Below are 24,000 nucleotides of genomic sequence, written 5' to 3'. Positions count from 1 at the left end.
TATACATTAAGTAAGCTTCTTCACAGAAACCACCATGATGAGAAATGGTATTCACAGGATGGTGAGCAAAGGGATTTTTGTTCTGCCTGTAATGCAATGGAATATAACCTCAACACTTCGTGTGTCACTTATTCTTGAGTTATTTGGTATTTTCAAGTACTAATGAAGTTAGTACATCTGAATCCAGGCACAAAATGTAGCTGTATTTGCCTAAAATATTTGAATTTTTGGGGTGTACTCTGTAATGCACAGAGGAGTTCCAAGCCATAAATTTAGACCTAAAATTGAAATAAGGCTAATTATAAAGTCCTGATGACTACTTTGGTTTCCTAAGCACTTGCAAAAAGTGACTTTTCCCCTGGATATATTTTATTTTTCTAAATTCATTTATCACAATATTTTAAGAATTATAATGATAATATTCATGTAGGAGGGCTTCCCTCTTTCCCAAGTGAGGAATGATTAAAGAATCCATAAAAATCCACTTGACATTCTACTATATAAAATCATATCAAAAGTAGAATGAGATTTTAGTTCTCTTGCTTGAGGACTGAATCAGATCATTTACCATGTCCTCTTCATCTGACTACAGGCTTTTTTTTTTTTTTTTTTTTTTTTTTTTTTTTTTTTACAGCCAGAGTGGACAGTGAGAGAGAGAGACACAGAGAGAAAGGTCTTCCTTTGCCGTTGGTTCACCCTCCAATGGCCGCTGTGGCCGGCGCACCACGCTGATCCGATGGCAGGAGCCAGGTGCTTCTCCTGGTCTCCACGGGGTGCAGGACCCAAGCACTTGGGCCATCCTCCACTGCACTCCCGGGCCACAGCAGAGAGCTGGCCTGGAAGAGGGGCAACCGGGACAGAATCTGACGCCCCGACCGGGACTAGAACCCCGTGTGCCGGCACTGCAAGGCGGAGGATCAGCCTAGTGAGCCACGGCACTGGCACTGACTACAGGCTTTCTATAACTTGCATTGGCTGGGTAAAAGAAGATGTGGAAGTTGGGATCTTCATGGTGGCATCCTCTAATAGGGACAAAACTCGTAGAATTTTGGCTTTTACTATGGGTTATTAGTGAGCCTTTAAGGGCTCTTGAACAGAGAAGTTACCTGATCTCATTTAAACTTTCTTTTTTAAGGGATTTTCTTTCTTTCTTTTTTTTTTTTAAGTTTTATTTATTTATTTGAAAGGCAGAGGCACCGAGAGGCATAGGCAGAGGCAGAGGCAGAGAGAGAGGTCTCCCATCCACTGGTTCACTCCCCAAGTGGTTGCAACAGGGGAGCTGTGCCGATCCGAAGTCAGGAACTAGGAGCTTCCTCCAGGTCTCCCATGCAGGCCCAGGAGCCCAAGGACTTGGGCCATCTTCTACTGCTTTTCCAGGTCATAGCAGAGAGCTGGATTGGAAGTGGAGCAGCCAGGACTTGAATCACCATACATATGGGATGCTAGCACTGCATACAGCAGCCTTATCTGCCACGCCACAGCGCCAGCCCCTCCTTTAAACTTGAAAAGAATGATTGTGGAGAAGACTGGAGATAAATTTACAGGACTGACAACATATTATTGGGTAAGTGAAAAATCAATCATACGGTGTGGGAGTAATTCATTGTGTCACAGTGCTAGAGGTGGAGGAATTGATGAGGGAAAGTTTCCTGTGTTTACCACCATGTCCCTGTATCTGGAGAGCTCTAATTCCTGTAGTAGTTGCAATCAAACACTTGTTGAATGAGTGATGGATTTAGGTCTTGAAGGATGATTATGAATTTTCTAGAAAATTGAACAAGAGAATAGAGGAATGAAGCACTAGGTGGAGCCAACTACAGGCACCACCGTGGTCCCTGCACCAGTTGAGTGTGAAGGAACCTTCTTTCTAATGCAAGAACTGACTGAATAACTCCCTGTTCATCATATACCAACTTGAACAGTCTCAAAATAGCCAAAGCAAATTTTCCCTATTATTCAGGTTTCAATTCCAAAACCATTTGTTGTCTTCTCCTGCCAGGATGACTTTGAAGCCCCATATACTTCTCTACTCTGATCAATGATTTGCAGCCAAGAAAGTTGTCACCAATAACAAAAACTGACTTTAGGTTTGCAGAATTATTGGGTTACTGGTAGACATACATGGTAAGAGAGGAGTTAGCATGGGCTTCAAATAAAACTAGTACTACATTTCCACAGCTTCTTTTGCTAATACAAATAAAAACAATAATTTTATTATTGTTGTTTGAGTAGTAGAAATAACAGTACTTTATCCCAGTGACCTAGCAAACTTCAGATATCCCCAATTGTATATTAATATTCAGAATGCAATGTGTGTCTCCACATATACTCTGATCAGTTCTCTCCTTTGCTCCACACACATAAAAAAATCATAAATAAAATCAGCCTTCTACTGTGCCTTCTAGACCTTCTGCTCAGAGGTCATCAAATTTGCCATCAGCCTCCAGGTTCTTTTGCAATGTTTTATCCCATGTCTTTTTCTCAACAAAACTCAATGGCCCCCCAAGGCTCTGCTTCCCTTGACTTTCTCAAGTAGATGAAACTTCACTTCCTGGAGCCACGTCTCTCAGGCCAGAAACTAGGGGGCTATTTTCTTGCAGCTCATTCTGGCATCCAATAAACTCTCAGCTCCTTGACCATCCCATCATCCAATACTATTTTATTATTATTTTATTTATTTGAATTGGAGGAGAGAGAGAGAGAGAGAGAGAGAGAGAGAGAGAGAGAGATGCTATCTACTGGTTCACTCTCCCCAAAGCCCACTTATGGTTAGAGGACTGAAGCCAGCACTTGTGATACAATCCAGATCCCTCACATGGTGGTGAGGAGCCCAGTTACTTGAGCCATCACCTTTCCTTCCCAGAGTCTGCATTAGCAGGAAGCTGGAGTCAGTAGTTGGAAATGAATATTGAACCCAGACACTCAGATATGGGATGTGGATATCCTAACCAGTATCCTAACTGCTAGACCATATGCCAAAAAACTTTGATCATCTATCTTTCAACAGAAGATTTCTCCATTTTATATAAACCCTGGCTACTAACAAGACCTGTCCCACCTTCATCATTTCTCTAATCACCATCATCTAACCATCCAGCTCACTATTGTGCAATTTTGACACTTTCACTATGGGATCCAGGCCCTTAGCAGCCAGCATGACTGGTTCTTTAGCTCTCGGTCAGAGGGCCCTCTCTAAAGAGGCTTTCTTTGTCCATCTTGTCTAAGCTATGTTTTCCCAAGGTTCTCTTCCACAGCACTGAACTTATTTTGTTAACAGAATTAAGCACTATGGGAAATAACTATTTATTTAGTTCTGTGTTGACTTTATTTTACCCACTCCACCTTCATTGCAGAACTGCAGAGGTTTTATCCTTCTTGTTCTATGTACCTGGCACATAGAAGATGATGGACAATTGTTGAATGAGTAAATGGGATTATAATTTAATGGGGACTTCCACACAATTATTTTATGACTTTGTTGAAGAATAATAGTATTCATTGAAGGGTCAAGGTTAACTTAGATAAACAATTGACCAATTCTTGTTAAGGTGATGAAAATCTGTGTTTCACAAATTTTTGGCAGAGGAGAAAACAAACAAAATAGGCACATGTGGAGCTGCTCATGCTACCGTGAGTGTGCAGGCTTATAGCCTTCCTTGTCTGCCAAATCAGATTGATTCAAAGTAACTCAGTGCTGTCTCAGTACTCCTGGAGGGCTTGCCAGCAATTCCCAAGCCTTACAATGGACACTTGGAACCCCAGAGTTCATAGTGAGGCTCTGGACTCTCATTTATATCAGCTCACTGTCCCATGTGGGGACCGGAGAACTGGAATGCAACAAAGAAAATGAAAACAAGACAAAACAAAGCAAAAAAAAAAAAAACAAACAAACTATGAAGACTTCCTCCTATCCTCTCCAGAAGAGGAACCCAGAAAATACGATGGATTTGAGTATTTCAGTAAGAAGAGTTAGAACTTGGATAAAGGGTGATGATACATCTGCCTTTGCAAACATCAGATGAAATACCTTTCCTGTCTTTTCTTTTCTTTTTTTTTGACAGGCAGAGTGGATAGTGAGAGAGAGAGACAGAGAGCAAGGTCTTCCTTTGCCATTGGTTCACCCTCCAATGGCCGCTGCGGCCAGCGCGCCGCGGCCGGCGCACCACGCTGATCCGATGGCAGGAGCCAGGTACTTATCCTGGTCTCCCATGGGGTGCAGGGCCCAAGGACTTGGGCCATCCTCCACTGCACTCCTGGGCCACAGCAGAGAGCTGGCCTGGAAGAGGGGCAACCGGGACAGAATCCGGCACCCCGACCGGGACTAGAACCCGGTATGCCGGTGCCGCAAGGCGGAGGATTAGCCTAGTGAGCCGCGGCGCGGGCCACAAAGCAAATTTCTAATGCATGAGGGCCAGGTTCATCACTCAGTATAAATTAGATGTTAGTCTCCTGTTATTTAGTGCTAAGCAGCTTCCTTTACTTTGATCATAATTGAGACATTGGAAAAAGGTTAATTCTCTAAAGTAATGACACTGACACCTAATAACCCCTCTTGGATGGTCACCAGACCTTCTCTTAGACCCCCTCCTCTTGCTGTTACTCATCTTATAAAAGCTGTAATTAGGAAGTGGTTAACTCCTCCCCCAATACGTACTCTAATTCAACTTCCCTTCCAATCATGGAAAAGGCTTTCTAGGACTGACAGGTTTGAATTACTAAAATCAAACTTAATAACACTTTAAGTTTGAAGCTTGTACCAATGAATTTCCATCACCATATCATAATGAGAAAAATAATAACTACAACATAATAGAAAGAATAAATCTTATGTTTTCATTTTCCTTGGGGCCTATTCTGATTGTCTGTAAAGCAAACACAAAGCCCTCCATGAGTGGCTCCTCCTGAGCATTTTTTTTTTATTTCTGAAATGGTCCATGACTTTCTGGTTACCCACTCTTAAAAATCAGAAAGTAAGTTGGTTACTTTACATATCATAATGCTTCTTTATTTTATCTTTTAAGATGTATTGCCTTCTAATTGGATATTCTTTCATATCCTCCTAATTAACCTCTCTGCAAATTATTATGAAATCAGTCTTCTCTAAATATTTTATTTTCCATCCCTTAACATTTTGGATTGGTTCCACTAGATAGCAACCAAGTTCCAGTTCCTTGACTGGCACTCAGCCTGGCGTTGCCATGCCCCTTCTCACTTTGTCCTCTGCCTATCTCTATACACATATTCTGACCTTCACTTGCTGTCTGGGTGTCAACACCCTTATTCATATAACCTCTCCCCTCTCTTGGAACCTTCAAAATCTTCTAAGTCAATATAAAAATTAGAGATTCTCCAAGAAAAACACCCATGTCTCTAGTACATGCTTCTGCTCCTTTCAAACCAACCTCAGCACTTATTCTGTACCACCTAAGTGGCAAGTAATTTTACTCCAGTTTCCATTGTTATCTGATTTTCCTGTTGGGGAAGCCCTTTTAACCACAGCTAAATTGAAAGCTATAGCAGAAAGCTATAGTTCTCCACAAATACCTTTAAAGAGAGGATATTCCACAGTTAGTTGAAAGAAATATAACTACAGATGAAAATAAAATGGTATTCAAAGCAGCCTAATGAAAAATATGTGGAATATGCCTTAACTCTGCATTACATTTGAAAACCTCATTCTAGTATCAAGTATTCCTCTTCCATAAAATCTTCTCTGATTCTTGACATGGAAATGAATTGCCTTTTCTTTCTCCATACAAGTCCTTCGGAGTTTGATGCATATCAGCTGAGTAATATGCCAGGGATGGTGTTGGAGAGAAGATAAGTGTGGTCCTCACTTACATGCCCTCATAATAAAAAGTGGAAAATGGAAATTAATGAAAAGTGGACAAATGGAATTAAAAGATAAATTTATTTTGGTGCAAAAATCAAAATACATGCAAAGATTTTTTCATAATACGCATTTTTCTGTGAACTTTATGGAAGACCTCTCAAATGCATGGATTTCAAAATTATTTTGCACCAAAGTAAACTTATCTTTTAATTACATTTCCATGAAGTTTTTGAAGTATCTTTGTATATTAATTAAATAATTGCACAATGAGTTACTCTATGACCAAAGTGGCAAAGACTCCAGAAGTGTGCTAGGAGAGCAGAAATGGGGGCATAGGATGTAAAGACTGCAGTTTGAGTGTTAAGCCCTCTGTTGAGCACTTTTTATGTTGACAGCTGTTGCTGTAGTTAGTTGTGTAGGTGACTGTCTCTCCAATGTATCCTACCTCTATTAAATGTCACCTGAAGTTTTATAGATCTGTATTGCTCTCACTAGCATCAGGAACAGTATATCGCATGAATAACATATATTTGAATGTAATTGAAGTAAAGAATATCATTGTGATACTGCTCATTAATCAGGCAATTAACACGTAATGGTTTTATGCTGTCGACTAGTGTTAAACTTCTCTAAGACTTTATCTGCCAGTGTAGGAATGATGGAAACTATGACTTGAAGACTTTGATCACTTATTCTTTCTACACACATATATTGAAATACTACTCTATGCTATGTTATGCCAACAAGGATGAAATATATGTGAAAACAAGGATTTGACAGATATTTGTGGCCTCTTGAGGAAACCAAAGTTTAACTGGGTTGATAAATATAGACAGCTTTATGGGAAAAAAAAAAAACTCTGGTGATTGTCATAATGAATGGATGCATTGGGTATCTGGGGAACAAAGAAAAGAGCACTTATTTTTCTGAAGAGATTATTGGGGACAAATTTCCTAAAGAGGTGAAGCCTGAGAAAGTTATGGGAGAATGAATGGCCATCTGGGAGACAGGTTAGCCAGGCATTGAAAGGACTGTGTCTGCTGACATGTAGTGCACTGGGAGGCCAGATATAGACTAGTGGCAAAGGCAAGTAGGGCTAGGAGTCGTTCTGGGAGGACCAGGGCCCATGTAAGAGTCTGCATGTCACCTTTTGGAGGCAGATTCATGATACAGAATGAACATTCCAACATGCAGTGGAAGTTGAGCCTTGGGGAAGGAGGATCACCTGGAAGACACTCTGGATTGTCCATCAGGAATTCTTAGAAGAGTAACAAAGACAAAGTGGTCAGAATGAAGCTGAAGGGAATTTCTTGAGACAAACTTAGGACACTGATCAAATTGGAAGAGTGAGGATGAAGGAAAAATAAAGGATGGCTCCCCATTCTCAGAGATAAGAAATGGAGTAGCAGGTACAATGGGAGGCTGGGAGGCTATGGGAGTGGGTGTGAGTCCTCACTGTCTTCCATTTCAGACCTCTTGAGTTTGAAGTCCTTTGAGAGAGTTGGGTGTACACCTCAGGACTCAAAAGCTGGGTTTCCAGAGTTGGAAGCTGAGAGAGAGTGCGTGGGACTCGAAGGCACTACTTTAATGGAAGGGGAGAGGGAGTGGGAAAGGGGAGAGTTGCGGGTGGGAGGGACGTTATGGGGGGGAAGCCATTGTAATCCATAAGCTGTACTTTGGAAATTTATATTCATTAAATAACAGTTTAAAAAAAAGACAGCAGCAATGATGACGACAAATGCCTGCTGTTTACTGAGTGCCTGCTATGTGCTGGACACAGCACACACTGCCACCTACTGCCATGTTCATCTTCCATTTTCATTTACTGATGAAAAAACTAGAGTCTCAAAAATATTAAGTAACTGTTTAAGATACACAACTTGAAAAAGGGACAATTCATGAGCTCAAAGGGTTGTTCTACTCTCATTTTACCATATAGAGGAGAGGGGAATCCAGGCAGGAATTGGAGGACTGGGAGAACATTCACCACTGGGAGAATAAGAAAGCAGAGTAGGGGCCTGGGAAAGGGACCACAGATGCCTGGGTTGATGTGCAAACAAGTGTTCTCTTCTTCTGAGTTCTTATTTTAAAATGTAATTTAATTTATTTTTTATATTCCTCAGGATTTTTATATATTTTTGATTAACATGTAATAACTATCCGTATTTATGGGGCACAGTGTGATATTTCAAGAATTTATATAGCATGCACTGATTAAATCATGATTCTTTGCATTTCCATCTTACTGTTTCTTTACAATTGTAGGCAATTGTAAAGTCCTAGTTCTTCAAATATAGAATATTTATTGTGAACTTCAGTCACCCCATTGTGCTGTGGGACACTAGAGCATACTCGTTCTTTAACTGTGTTTTGATATCCTTTCTGCCCCAACCCTGCCCAACCTCTAGCAATCACTATTATACTTTTAGAGCAACTTTTCTCTCATTAAGTTCCACATGTGAGAGAGAATGTATGGTTATCTTTCTGTGCCTGATTTATTCCACTTAACCTAATGATTTCCAGATCTAGCTCTGCCACTTCTGGGCATGTATCCAAAGGAAATGAAATCAGCCTATCAAAGAGATACCTGCACTCCCATTTTTACTGGAGCATATTTCACAATAGACAAGATTTGGAGTCAACCTAGGTGCCCACTGAAAGAAGAATATATAAAAAAATTGAGTATACACCCCACTCTGCACATGCACACCCACATCCATACCCACACACAAAGGGTGCTTCAAAAGTTTGTGTAACAATGGAATTAATTTTAAAAATAGGGGACTGGCATTGTGGAGTTGCCAGTAAAGCCGTGGTCTGTGACACCAGCATCTCATATGGGCGTTGGTTTGTGTTCCAGCTGCTCTACTTTTGATCCAGCTCCCTGCTAATGCTCTGGGAAAGCAGTGGCCTGGCCCAGCCCTGGCCATTGTTACCATCTGGAGATTGAAACAGCAGATGGAAGATCTCTCTCTCTCTCTCTCTCTTTGTAACTCTGACTTTGAAATAAATATATAAATAAATATTTTTAAAAGTTTATTTGGTTCAAAAATTTTGAAATCCATTAATACAAGAGGTCATGAAGTATCCTTGTATTATTCAGTCATAAAGAAGAAGAAAATTCTGTTATTTGCAACCCAATGGGTGGGAAAGGAGGCCATTGTGGTTTGAATTATTTAAAGGTTGAGCATTCTGTCTTTTTTCATGTACAGGACAAGTCAGGTGCTCCCATAATTCTACTCTGCCTCAGAGATACAATAGGAAAAATTGTGGATAAGACCCAAAATCTCTGACTCAAAATCCAATGGTCATGAGAATGTGACAGCTCCACTAGCAGTTGGGGAGCTTGATGGGGATTTAAATTTGAGTTGTAAGAACAAGTTTGAGTTTCTAGTTTCTCCTGAAAATGACAGATATTCTATGAAAAGCAGGGTGCAGCCCCTGGCATGTGACTGTGGGTAGATTTCTCAGCCTCACAGAGACTCAATTACTTTATCTGAAAAGTGGGGATAACAGTAATCAGTGTCTCAAAATGGGTCAGATTAAATGAGTTAGCATAAGCAAAATACTTATCAAAGCATCTGGCACAAAATAAGTGATGAGATTTTGATCAGCTTTCAGGAGCACTTCATTTGCTTTCAGCTGGAAGAACGTTTGGTTTTACAAAACTGAAACCTAGTACTTGGGCAATTATGTGTGTTGTCTATGTGTCTTTCATGCTGACTACAAATTTGTGTTGATGACATCTTTTCTGAGAGTGTCCTAAACATTGCAGAATGTATCTATCCTAGAGGGCTATGGTGGGTAATTAACAAATTTGACAAGGATAGTATTAGCGATTAAATTGTGCTTTTCTTCCCTTCATATCTTTTAGCTTTGACATCTTGCTATTTAAATTTTATAACATTACTTTTAATAGTGTCTTTTGTGACTTATATTGAATCGAGACAAGAGTACTATCATGAAGACTAAATACCTCTAGCAGTTAATAGGATTAATGGTGAATGTTGGTGGGATACCGGTGAGTCAATACTGTCTAGGACTATAAGTTAGTGCCTGGTTTGTCTAGGCCATTGCTATTCCTCTCACATCCTGATTCAAGGGCTTCAGAAGCTGACTGCAGAGTTATGAGAGGGGGCAAGGACCATGACTCCATTCCCAACAGACACTTGGGACAATTGGGAAGCATATGAGTATAGACTCCTAATATCCCATGCCATCTACCCCCATCTCTCTATATCCTCATCCTCTACTCTTCTACCTTCAGTTATTCATTGAACAAATGTTTCCTGAAGATTAACTGTGTGCCAGGCACTGGGTTGCATGTTGGAGGTGTAGGTAACAAGACAGACTAGGTCTCTTAGTCCCTTGGCCTCTGATCTTAGGAAGCAGACTCAAGTGTCAAGGGAGAGGAGGAAGAAACACACAAGAAAACCAAGTTTCACCACACTTATGGTAGGTGTTAGGACAGAAGAAGGATGAGATGCTAAGGGAGTGTAGAAGAGGGGTGTCTAATACTGGCTCAGAGGTGAAGGAGAAAGTGTGTGCCACACAAAATCAATTCCATTACCCACCTCTGGGACTTATTTCCTCTCCCTTGAGTGTTCATGTCCATTTTATATGCCTAGATAAAAGGCTGGGGGCATAGAGCAAACTGATCTAATCACCACATCAACCCAAACATGAGATAAAGATATGCTCATTTTATAGAAGAAAAGTCTCAAGGCCAGACAATTCAAATAATTTGCCCAAGTTAACACCATTATTGCTAGAGCTGTGCTTAAAACCTCTCAGTTGTGGCTGGCTTTATTTAGCTTCATTGTACATCAAGCAACCTATTCCCTGCTTAATGCCCATTAAATGAACTGATGCAGAGAAAACACCAGGCTTATGCTTGTCACAAGAAAGAATGGTAGTCAATAATCTGGATTTTTTTAATAACCTGGATTTTTGAATCAGAGAATTGGTGTTGTGCTCCTAGTCTACTAGACTTGATTAACTTATTTTGTTTTTCTAAGCTTTAATTTCCTTGTCTTTGCAATGGAGATAACAATAACATCTACCTTTTAGAGTGATTAAATTACAGGAAATGAATGTAGTGATTGCTTAACACAAAGTATGTTCTCAATAAATATTAGGTACTTTTATTGATTTAGTCAATGACTATTTACTGGGCAACTCCTATGTAACAAGAAATTTCTAGGTAAATATTAGTGTTTTTCCTCTGCTACTTTCATTTCTTCTTCCTCTTTCTTCTTTCGACACTTAGCAAGGAGTATATTTAGAGTCCATGATAAATACTCAATAGCAATAAAAATGAGCAGAAGAAGGAAGGATGAAGACAACGAATCAGAAATGAGAAAGGAAAAAAAAACCAACTCAAGTGGAGGCAAAAGCAAAGAAAGAAATCAGGAGGCAGAACAATTATGGGTAGTGGGAAAGAATAGTGAACTCTAGAGGGTAAAGAGAGAAACTAATGAATTGTAGCCTTCTTCAAGCCATGACCTCTAAAATATTTAAACTATTTAAACACAAAACAGTTGTTATATAGTAAGGCTACTGAAGTTGGTCTAGCAAGCTAATTTCTATGGTTACTTTAGATGCAAGGATTGAAATTATGGTTTTATTTGCTAGTTCTTTCAATTTTGGATTTCATTTCATTCTTTTTTTCTTGAAGCCAAACAAGCTTAAAATATGAGGATTGGGGTTGTAACATATTATGAATATCAAGGGGAAATTTCTATTTAGAATAGTGCTGTTTTCCGATTTGGCAAGATCATCAGAAACTGAAAACAGACATAATTTTACTGTATATAAGCAGATAAAGTTTCTACCCAAAGGGTTCAATATGCTTTAAAATTTTTTAAATTTATTTTTATTTTTTATTTTGACAGAGTTATAGACAGTGAGAGAAAGAGACCGAGAGAAAGGTCTTCCTTCTGTTGATTCACTTCCCCAAATGGCCGCTACAGCCGGCTCTACGCCGGCCTGAAGCCAGGAGCCAGGTGCTTCTTTTTGGTCTCCCATGCGGGTGCAGGGGCCCAAGCACCCTGTCCATCCTCCACTGTCCTCCTAGGCCACAGCAGAGAGCTGGACTGGAAGAGGAGCAACCAGGACTAGAACCTGGTGCCCATATGGGATGCTGTCACTGCAGGCAGAGGATTAGCCAAGTGTGTGGTGCCAGCCCCTCAATATGCTTTTAAAAATGCATCATTCAATCTTCTAAGTTTTATAGGAAAAGGAAAGCCATTCTTTCATTTTCAGATTTACAGATGAGGAGAGGGATCTGTGTTTTGATACAGTGGGTTAAACCACTACTTGCAATACTAGCATCCCATTTCAGAGCACTGGTCTGAGTCCTAGCTGCTCTGCTTCTGATCCAACTTCCTGCTAATGTGCCTAGGAAGGCAGCTGATGATGACCCAATTCCTTGGGCCCCTGTCACGCATGTGGAAGATCCAGATGGAATCGCTAGCCCAGTCCTTGCTATTGTGGCCATTTGTGAAGTACACCATGGATGGAAGATCTCTCCCTCACTTTCCGTCTCTCCATCTCTGATGCTCTGCCTTTCTTTTTTTTTCTTTTTTTCTTTCTTTTTTTGACAGGCAGAGTGGACAGTGAGAGAGAGAGACAGAGAGAAAGGTCTTCCTTTGCCGTTGGTTCACCCTCCAATGGCCGCCGCGGCCAGCGCGCTGCTGCCGGCGCACCGCGCTGATCCGTTGGCAGGAGCCAGGTGCTTCTCCTGGTCTCCCATGGGGTGCAGGGCCCAAGCACCTGGGCCATCCTCCACTGCACTCCCTGGCCACAGCAGAGGGCTGGCCTGGAAGAGGGGCAACCGGGACAGAATCCGGCGCCCCAACCAGGACTAGAACCTAGTGTGCCGGCGCCACTAGGCGGAGGATTAGCCTAGTGAGCCGCGGCGCCGGCTTGCCTTTCAAATAAATAGATAAATAAATCATTTGAAAAACAAATTAAGGGAGGCTTGTGTAATGACTTGTCCAACTTTGCTCTATCAAGCCAATGGGAGAAGTCGGGAATATCGTCTATTTCTCAAACCTGACTCAGTAAATTTTATTTAGCAGAACATCTGGATTCTAAAAGAAACTCAAAACTTTAATGAGGAGCTGAAACTTGATAAATGAAATACATTTAAAATATTTAGTCCTCACTATTTTATCTCTTGTGTTGTGTCTATATAGTTAAGCATACATAGGCAAAATCCAATCACTTACATTTGACATAAAGGAAATAGATTAAATGAAGTTTGATTATGAGGATTTTAGCATTTCACTGGAATTTTAGATATCTAGTGGATTTGGGATATGGCTCTTAATATCTCCAGTGTTCAGTTTTTTTTTTTTTAAAGATTTATTTATTTATTTATTTATTTGAAAGGCAGAGTTACAGAGAGGCAGAGTCAGAGAGAGAGAGGTCTTCCATCTGCTGATTCACTCCCTAGTTGGCCACAGCAGCCGGAACTGTGCTGATCTGAAGCCAGGAGCCAGGAGCCTCTTCCAGGTCTCCCACATGGGTGCAGGGGCCCAAGCACTTGGGCCATCTTCTACTGCTTTCTGAGGCATACCAGAGAGTAGATGGGAAGTGGAGCAGCCAGGACTTGAACCGGCACCCATATGGGATGCCATCACAGCCGGTGGCAGCTTTACCCACTATGACACAGCACCGGCTCCCAGTATTTAGTTTTCTAAAATTAGTAATACTTGGCCAGTTTCTTCTCTCCTTGTGTTTAATATGTACACCAAAAATAATGTGCATATCTGAGTGGGTTTTGGACAGCAAGTAGAGGAGGCCCTTTTCTCTGACACCTTGTTCTATAGTGTATCTGTTAGATGAAGTTCCTGTTCTTGTTTTCAGGGGTATGGTAGGGAGGAAGAAATCTGTTTTCTGAGTTGCAATGCCTAACTGTAAAGTTTTCTTTTAGGGGGGAGAAGTGCTCACGGGGCATTGCTTTATCAAACACAAGGTTTTCATAGGCAAGGAGGTTGAGACCCTGAGGTGACACCGCAATTGAGGACTGACATGAGTTCACATGGGCAAGAGACATGAATCAGCTCTGGGGGAAGGAGCTGGGGTATTCCTAGGGGATGGAGAGTGGAAGTGCAAGAGAAAAGGAGCTGTTGTAAGGTCAGGTGGCTGGGTAGATTAGCAAAATATAAAAAAAACAGTGAATTTAGGGCCAGATCAACGAGGTCCTATACCTGTTAGTTGCGTGATTTTAGGACAGTGTCTTCATTTGTTTTTCCCTAGAAGCAGATTCCTAGTCAAGTGGTTTGAGTGTAAGTGGTTAATTTGGTGTTGAAGCCAGTAAACTCTGTAGGAGAGGAGGGGTGAGAGAGAGGAAAGGGAAGGAAGAGACTAATAGGGTGAGTTATCAAGCAAGTTAGCATAATGGGAACAGGAGCTGAAACCTGTGGAGGAACTCTCAGTATCAATATAGTACATTTGCCCTAGAGGTACTTCAGTGAATCCCATCAGCTGCTGTTGAAATCTTCAGGGGAGAGAGGTCCAAAGACGATTCTAGCCTGCTCTGCAGGCAGCGGGGGTGGGCTTGCTCAGGCAGTCACAGGCTCAAGCAGTCAGCTGGATGTCTGGCCAGAGTTCAAGGAAATATTAGGAGGTGAAGGCATATGGGGAAGACAGAGCTGGCGCTGTGCAGGAAATCAGTTCATATTCCTGATTCATAGCTTTCTTATGTTTAACATGAGAGTTTTAATAAGCATTCTGGGACATGTTGGTATGGAAGCAATGACATTTGTTGAGATCTAAGATCTCAATCTATCTTACCCTGGTAAGAAATCCCAATTAAAAGTGTCCATGTTGTGTATCTATACACACAAAATAAGGTTGAGAAAGGAATACCTCATAACCTTGTATAATCCTAGTCCTCTGAGCTGACCTAGCCTACGTAGATTTCTAAGAATTCTCTTGCTCAGAAAATGCAGTTCTGAGACCTAGCACTGACTTTGGACAGGAGGCCTCTAGACCATTTTACCAAGGGCTATGCTGAAATTTCCACCTTCCCATTCTGAAATTCTGATGGTAGCGAAAGAGGAGTCTTTTTGAAAATTAATTAAATAAATAAAATTATAAGTTCCTAGCACAATGCCTGATATATTGTGCCTGACATTTATGAGCAGTAGTTTTTTTTTTTTTTCCAAAATGTTGATATATGCTGTGTCTGTCTGTCTTCTCTGATTTTCTCTCAATACAGGTCTATAATCTGTAATGCTGCCTTTTCAACCTCAGATTGAAATGACCAGGGCAACAGGCACTGTGTACATAGTGATAGAGTGGATCCTAATTCAATTAGGAGTGAACACCTGACCCAAAGGCAGCCTCTCCATAGGCAAGATGGTAAACTAGGAAGGTGCCTGGGGCAAGAGACACTACCCAAGTTGGTGGAGAGTAACTTGTAAATCAGTTAGTACATCTCTCCCATAGGATCTAGAGTGGGGAATATGGAGAGGCTTGGCCAGTTACTGGGAGCGAGAGTGAGAGTGAGAGAGAGTGAAAAGCTTAACAGAACAAATGTCCAAGAGAATATTTAAGTAAAACATCATGGTGGAACTGGGATTTTAGCATGAGTAGGAACCCAGTCCCAGGGCTTGTTTTTTCCCCACCCATTGCCCACTAGACCAAAGCCATGTAAGCCCTATGAGCAGCAGTGCCAGGTATGAGAGCCACAGGACTCTGGCAGAAAGACACACCATTGCTCTCATTTGGTTAAGCCTTTGCTAGCCAGAGATCAGATTTGCCTGTGTCAGCACCTTTGAGTGACACACACACCCCTCTGGTTTATGTCGTCTGCATATTTGACAGCTTAGCTTCACTCAAGGCAGCCTCCCCAGAGTCTGCCTAAATCCTCGGTCAAGAGCAAGCAGTCCACACCTTGGTATTTCCCTAGGTTGCCTGGCTGTGAGCCAGGAAGGAAAGTTTGCCTGTGACACTGGATCATGCTTTGGAGAGCCAAAGCTATGCTGAGAGGGGCTTCTTTACAGCATTTCTCTTTGAGGAATAACACAAAGGAAGAAAAAAGAAGACATAGAGCAGCAGCAAAGCAGGATAGAGGCTTCAGGGGCACAGAGTAGGTTGTGCCATGAAGGGTTAGGGTAAACAGAGCTCTCATGAAACAAAATGATGGGCAAATGGATATTTGCAAGGGCTTATCTATTCATACATTCAGATACATTTTAATAATTTTATTAGTATTCTTTCATTAATTCTAAATTTTTACGATTTTGGAGGCTTCCAAAATGGGTTGTCTCTTCTGGAGACTTGTACTTGATTTGTCAGTGAAATGGCTACTAGAAGTAGCCATGGCCATGACCAGGGCCTCTGTTTTTGTTTCTTTTTTTTCTTGCAAGGGCAGGAATGAGCTGCACTGATCCTGGCCTCGGTGGTGGTCGTGGTGGGGGCAAGGGGAACAGTGAAGAGTCTTCAGTGTCTGGCCAATGTCATTCCCCAGAGCTCCTTGTGGACAAGGGAGGATCACAGAGGGTGACTGCCACCTGCAGCCCACACCCAGTAAGTGCAATCCTGCAACTGCCAGAGAGGAGGGGAGCTTGGGGGCACTCTAGTCCTTTCTGTTACTTTCTTTAGCCAGAGCTCCTTAAACCCTAGGACAGCAATGCCAACTGTTAGAACTGCAAAAGATTGTCAGGGGCTTGTGTTGACATTCAACTGCAATGATGTGTGTGTATGTGTGTGTGTGTGTGTGTGAAGATTTATTTATTTATTTGAAAGTCAGAGTAACAGAGAAAAAGAGAAGCAGAGAAAGAGATCTTCATCTGCTGGCTCATGCCCCAGATGGCTGCAAAAGCCAGGGGCTGAGCCAGGGTGAAACCAGGAACCAGGGGCTTCATCTGGGTGGCTGGTGCCGAAATACCTGGGGCATCTTTTCACTACTTTCCCCAGGGCATTAGCAGGGAGGTGGATTAGAAGTGGACCATTCAGGACTCGAATCAGCATCCTTATAGGATGCTGGCATCACAGGCAGCAGCTTTCCCTGTGACACCACAATGCTGGCCCCTATCTTTTATACTGAGGTACTGATAGGCAGGATTCCACCTGATCTGTTTTTTACAGACACAGATATAACCGGCGCCACTGCTCACTAGGCTAATCCTCCGCCTTGCGGCGCCGGCACTCCGGGTTCTAGTCCCAGTCGGGGCGCCGGATTCTGTCCCGGTTGCCCTTCTTCCAGGCCAGCTCTCTGCTGTGGCCCAGGAGTGCAGTGGAGGATGGCCCAAGTGCTTGGGCCCTGCACCCCATGGGAGACCAGGAAAAGCACCTGGCTCCTGCCATCGGATCAGTGCGGTGCACCGGCTGCAGTGCGCCGGCCACGGCGGCCATTGGAGGGTGAACCAAAGGCAAAAGGAGGACTTTTCTCTCTGTCTCTCTCTCTCACTGTCCACTCTGCCTGTCAAAACAAACAACAAACAAACAAAAAAACCAGACACAGATATATAAAGAAGCAAGAATAATTCTCTTAAAGTCTTGAAAACACTGTATCATCACCTCCCTTTCTTGCTATAATTCTGTAATCTGCTTCTTGGAAGGAACAAACACATCTTGACATTTCTTGATAAAAAGTCACATTACAGTTTATTAATCCACCTGGTCCTCATACAAGGGAAAATGGAAGGTTCACAGCAGTGGGAGATAATAAGTAAACAAATGGATGAACAAGGAACATTTAGATGGTTCTGAGTGTGATGCCAACATTATTAAACAGAGTGACATGGAAGAGTATAAGTGTCAGAGGACAAGTAGGGGAGGTACATTAAAAAGATGTCCATGGACAGGGATAGATCTTGCCTATCCATGGAGGAACTAATTAAGCTGAGGTCCAAATGCAAGAAGGAAACCAAGATCTGAGAGTGCAGCTTGTCAGGCATGGATAGGGGGTGCAAAAGAGTCTTGCATGGCAATGAGCCTGGACAGGTAGAAGGACAGAGAACAGAAAAGGTTTGGTTGTTGCATGAGTGGGAAGGGCGGGGACACAAAATGAAGTCAAAGAGGAGGATAGGTTTACTTCCTAGGAATATCATGTCATGCTAAGAACTGTAGATTTTATCAGAAATGTAATATAAACTCCTAGAGGTTTTAAACAGGGGGATCACATGGTGTGACTTATATTTGATAAAACTCACTCTGCCAGCCAAGTGGAAAATGGACTCAAAGCTGGTACGAATGGAAGCAGGAGAAAAATCAGAAGAGCCCCAAGTGACATTGAAAGCTGGCACCGGAGAAGGGGGAGCAAAGAGGATCCCTTAGCTTCAAGAAAAATTCTGTGCTCATTTTCCAAACTTTTTTTGTGTTTTCATATTATATTTCTTGCTGACTCAAACTGGAATAGCATTGGTTTTCAAAGTCCTCCATGATCCTTTTCTAGTTTTCATTGATTGTCAGCTTCTCCAAACTCCCATACTATCTGTAGTGTGTAGTTAATTAGTAAGCAAGGATTAACATGCTCCTTGTAATTCTGTGCACTGTGTCAGGTATGTTAGTCTTGTCTGTCAAGATTAAGCACCCTTTTGGCATAAGCATGGTGCTGGAGTTTTCTTCTGGATCCTCTACAGCACTTAGCACAGCTCTGAACATAGGGAACATGCTGAAATTGCTTATTGATTGATGCAAAGCATACATCACTGGCATTTATCTCTTCACTATTTCTCTTGCATGAAGAAGGGTGATTATCTGTCAATATTCATTGCATCATTGAACCAATAGCAATGCATTCATCATCTCTGAGATAACCAGATGAGGCTTGATTGTAATCTCTTTCTATTTTGCTGAGATAATTTCACTTGCTTTGGAGTTTATGAGGCCATAAGTGGCTTCCATCTGTTGATGAACATATTTCTAAGAATCATTTCGTTTCAAGTATAGAATACTTGAGGGGAAGTTAAATTGTAACTTTTATATTAAGTGTCATCATTGTAACAGAACCAAAATTGGAAGCATGTGTTTAATTTTGGTCTTTCATTTTCAAAGCTTTAAGTCAGGCAAAGAATTAATTTCATTTGTTTACAAAGTAGATTATGCCTAATAAAATCTATTTTGTTTATGGTCATATTTTAGTTAATCCATTGCCTTAGAAAATGAGGGAAATCTGATTGGCTAATCATTCAACATAGTAAATTGCATTATTCTGCATCCACAGAACATTGGCCTAATTGAATTACCCAGTAAAAGAATGATGGAAATATTCCCTTTTAATACATTTTGAGCACAGCACATACCAGTGATGAAACAGTGAAGAGTCTTGTTTATTCCATCCTCTTTTGAGGATCAACCCCAGAATGCAACATAACACTTCTGTGGGTAATAACTTTTTCCACATTAAGGATAATAAAGACGAGGGAGCTTTCACTGGATTCTTACTGGTACTCCACATTTTCCCTATTTATATTTCTATTCCTCCCCAGAAATTTGCTTTCTGATAAAGCTATTTTATTATTTTTAAAGATATATTTATTTATTTGAAAGGCAGAGTTAGAAGAGAGAGACAGAGATAGAGATCTTCCATCTGGTGGTTCACTCCCCAAATGATCACAATGGCCAGAGTGGGCTGGTCTGAAGTCAGGAGCCAGGAGCTTCCTCCAGCTTTCCCACATGGGTCATTCTCCGCTGCTTTCCCAGGCACATTAGCAGGGAGCTAGATCAGAAGTGGAGCAGCCGGGACTCAAACTGGCACCCATATGGGATTCTGCTGCTGCAGGTAGCAGTTTTACTCCATATGCCACAGTGCCAGACCCTGATAAAGCTACTTTAAAAAATAAAGTTTAAATAAAATTGATTTCAATTTATGTATAATGAAAGGGATAACTGTGATCACTTTTTCTTCTCTAGTGAAAGGTGGAAAACTCTCTGGGGGCATTTCCCCCAATTCTGTTTTTTTTTTTTTTTTAATTTATTTACTTATTTTAAAGGCAGAGTGACAGAGCAAGACAGAAAAGGCAGAGAGAGAAAGAGGACTTTCATCTGCTGCTTCATTCCCCGCATGCCTGGATGGACCCCGTGTGAATCTTCCCTGAGACAGTCATATAACTGACCTAGTATTAATGATCATGACTTCTTAAAACACAATTAAAATATAAATAAGCAACTTTTATCCAAAATGATAGTCCCTCTTTCACACAATTCCAGAAAATACTGAATTTTCTCCTAAGTCTTTCATTCAGTATAGCAGTTTAAAGGTATACAAAGTAAATGCTGTTTTTTAAAATGCATATTCAAACATGATGACAAATTGGTTCTATCCCCCAAATGTCTGTGGCTTTAACTAAATAAGTGAATGAATGAGTTTCTATATGGAGGTGTTACTTGAGTTGTTGAATGCTGAAGACTCTATTATGCTCTTGACTACTGAGATTCATCACTATGTGTTAAGAGAAAAATCCCAAATGATGGCAGTAGTAAAACTTGCTAAGCTGAAAAACTTGAACCACCGAGCTCATCTTCAGGGACAGATGCTAGCAAGGAGAGAGAAATATGATTAGAAAAACTCAAAAGAGAGTAAAAAATGAAGAGAAACAGATTGACTAGAAAATTATTCATAGAACAGAGTCCATCAGCCTACTGAATGCAGCATCTTACATAATGTGGTTCTTTTGTTTGATGGTAAATTAACTATTTAAAAAATCTTTTTAGTAAATGCTACATTTTCAGGTCAGAGTTTTAGTATTCCATATTTTCACACATGGGTACATATACAATGATACTATTGTTACTAGCAATGAAGAATGTTTGAGAGGTTTTAGAAACAAGGTGCTTTCCTGGAAAACACAAGGAGAACAAGAGAACATTTTACAGTGGGTGAGAATAAGGGCTCTACTTCAATTCTCAGTTTATATCCATGATATTTCTGCCTGCGCTCTGCCGAGGAAAGTTGCCAACAGGCAATAGATGATCCTAATGTATATTTTCCTCCAGTTTCTAATCTCTTTTCAGGTGACATAGTTTTCTCTTAGATTACCTTCACTTTATTTTTCACTTATTTAATTAAAAAAAAGTAATTTAATGCTCAACAGGGACCCCAGACTCTGATGTATGCTCCTCTTGATTGTTAAAATGCTTTGGGAATAAACAAGCTACACCATAAATACCTGTATTCTGGAGCTTCACAACTGCTTCAGTGTTGGTATCAAAATTGGGGTGCTGATGAGGTTGCTCATTTAATTAATGAAACAACTTCCAGAGAAAGCAGTACCGCAGCATAATGGTGAGAGGACAGGATTTCAGAATGAGCCTCTCCTGGATTCAGATTTGAGCTCTGCCATCCAGAAGCTGTGTGCCTTTAAATAAAGTTACTTAAAGTCACCAAGAATAATGGCTGGTGCTCCCACTCTCTAGTTGATTGCCTGATCTTGGGCAACATATTTAACCTCTTGAATCCCTTATCCTGTACCTATTTCTCAGTGACACTGCTTCGGGGCTTAAATGAGACAATTTAATGTAAAAGTTAGCCTAGTGCCTATATCCAGAAAATTCAAGAAGTGTATAATAATAATTTGGACTATTAATTACTATTATGAATTTAGTGCAAAGCATGGCAGAACCTGGAAAATTACTAAACCTCACTTTAATCCTAAGTTTTCACGGGTATAAGGTGTACTTTAAACTGCTAATCCTCTTAAAGTTGCTGTGGCAAACAAACAAGATATAGAGAATTGAGTGAGTAGTGCAATTATTCAGAAGCATTCTGGCTGCCTGAGTGGGAACTACCTGAACATTCTATCGTGAATATTTTTTGCAGTGTTTACTGCACCCATTATTTTCTTCTTGCTGTTCACACATTTGAGACATCCAAGGACCTTTTTCTCATTCTCGCTTTGTCCTGTCACTCTACATACCTTCCCACATATATCCTTACACAGTATTTTAACTTTTGTGTCTTCCAGTTAAAGGCCCCAACCCTTCAACATTCATATCTAAGTATTTTCTAGGTATGAAGCCATTGGCCTGTAGGAAAGACCATCCTTTATGAAAATTTCTTGGTTCACCACCATGAATGCCAACATTTTTTGATCCATTCTTGAACTTCAAGTATTTCTTATGAACAAAACAAATTGGATAGCTTTTAAAAGGTGCAACTTCCAACTCTAGAATGTGATCTTAGAAAAGAGAATGAGAGGAGTGGGATCTTTACTAGTTCCATTGGTGCTGAATTTGCAAAGTGAAATTATTTGTAAGTCAAAACAGTCTCCTCCAGTACATGGCCATTTTGATAAGAATAGTGCATGGTAATGCAATCCCACTTCAAATTTAGAAGTTCTAAAGTTCACGCTACACTAAAAAGGCAACAGTGAATGGCATCATCTTGTTTACCATTGAGAAAAAAATCAAGTGTCCAACTCTTGGCTCAGCCAAAGTACTTCACATTCTGCTGGCAATGTGGAATGTGAGCGTAAAAGTAAAGCCAGGATCTGAATCTCCTTGCACTTTCTTTCTTTTTTTTAAAATACTTATTTTATTTAATTGAAACAAGGGAAGGAGGAAGAGAGAGAGAGAGAGTCTTCCATCTGCTGATTCATGTCCCAAATAACCAAAATGGCTAGGGCTGGACCAGGCCAAAGCCAGGAGCCAGGATTTTCTTCCAGGTCTTCCATGTGAGTGCAGGGGCCCAAGCACTTGGGTCATCCTCCACTGTATTCCCAGGTGCATTAGTAAGGAGTTGGACCAGAAATGGAGCAGCTGTGACTGGAACTGGTGCCGTTATGGGATGCTGGCACTGCAGGCAGTGGCTTAACCCACTACACCACAACAATGACCCCTGTCCTTGAACGTTTATTCTTTCCACCCTCTGACTGTGTGATCACTATTGCTAGGACCATAAGCAGTCTTGACTTGTCCTTCTGCTTTTGGTTTGGATTCCTTACCTAGACTACAATACCAGGTAACTCTCTTACAAGAATCAATGACACATCAGGTTTGAACATTCCAGTGTACAAGAATGTGTAAAATGCTCAAATTTAGCAATCTCTCTAGCAGCTAGGATAATGATGCAGTAGGTTTAAGAGCTTACTTTCAAGTAGCAATAAGTAGCATTCTTATGACTTGCAAGGCCTAAGACTGGATACAAAGATGAACCAAATATAACCTCACCCTTTTTATGATATTATCTAGTCATAACGATCATATTGGGATATAAATGATTAGATTATAGAGTAGAAAAAGTAAACGTCTAAAGCAAAAGAGCAGACAAAATAGAACAAGACATAGGAGAGGGAGAATTTATTTTTTAACTGTGTGAAAGGAAAACATTGTGTAAATTTTGCACATGCAGAGAAGGAGGTTGGTATGTTGGTGGAATTGTTTCATAAAGGACACAGAAGTTTTATATAAAAGAGTAGAGCGGGAATTAAGTCTAGGATGGTGGGGAGTATCTTCACCAACCAAGCACAGAATCATGTGGCCTTGGATTTCATAATGTTAGGAATTTACTCTGTAGACAGCAGGCATGTGTTTGTTAAATCTTAAATCACTAGAATCATATATTGAGTTTTTAATGTTGTAGATGTCCAGTGGGATTGCCCCCAGTATTGGTGGGGCCTAGAACAGGAGTATAGATGGATGTGCAAATACTTCAGTGTTAGAGGGGGCTATACCCAAGACTTGGTCCTTGTTCCCACCCAGGTCTGTGGCCTGCTTCATTGCTCTGAAAGGCCTCTCTTCTTGAAAGCCATTCTGCCAACTAGATTCCCTAGGTGGTCCCATATATCTTCAAGGAGAGGGCAGGGTGGAAGCTGGAACCCGGCTGGGGAACTCCTGGGAAGTGACCATCCCTACCCCCATCAAGGCTGGGGAATGCCTCAATCAGGTCTCCAGGTGACTACAGAGCAGGTTCTCTTATTTCAAGCCTCAGTTTTCTGACTACAGATTGCCAGGAGGTTCTAAGCCCTATCCAAAACTATATATATCCATTCCACTCACCCCTCCCCCAACCCAGCAGGAGCCTGGAGTACAGCTTCCTGGGGAACACGATCTGTCCATCTATCCCCTCATTTTGCGAAACCAGAGCAGCCTCTTTCTCTGGATCTGCCAAGCACAAGCTGTGCTTTTTATGTCCCAGTCCAGTCCTACCCTGTCTAAACAAAGGGCCCAATTCAGCAGCTATGTCTTTCTACCAGATTTCATGTGTGCTC

At 41.1% G+C, this 24,000-nt stretch overlaps 1 protein-coding gene across 2 annotated transcripts in view; it reads right to left on the bottom strand.

Moving 5' to 3' along the window:
• Nucleotides 1-24,000, bottom strand: part of CHST9 (carbohydrate sulfotransferase 9) — a 306,919-nt gene that overhangs the window by 13,016 nt on the left and 269,903 nt on the right. The gene's annotated exons all lie outside the window — the stretch shown is intronic.

This window comes from Oryctolagus cuniculus, chromosome 10, assembly GCF_964237555.1.
Source record: "Oryctolagus cuniculus chromosome 10, mOryCun1.1, whole genome shotgun sequence".
NCBI classification, from domain to species: domain Eukaryota; kingdom Metazoa; phylum Chordata; class Mammalia; order Lagomorpha; family Leporidae; genus Oryctolagus; species Oryctolagus cuniculus.
The sequence above is the reverse complement of the archived record's forward strand: the minus strand, read 5'-3'. Positions and strand labels throughout refer to the sequence as shown.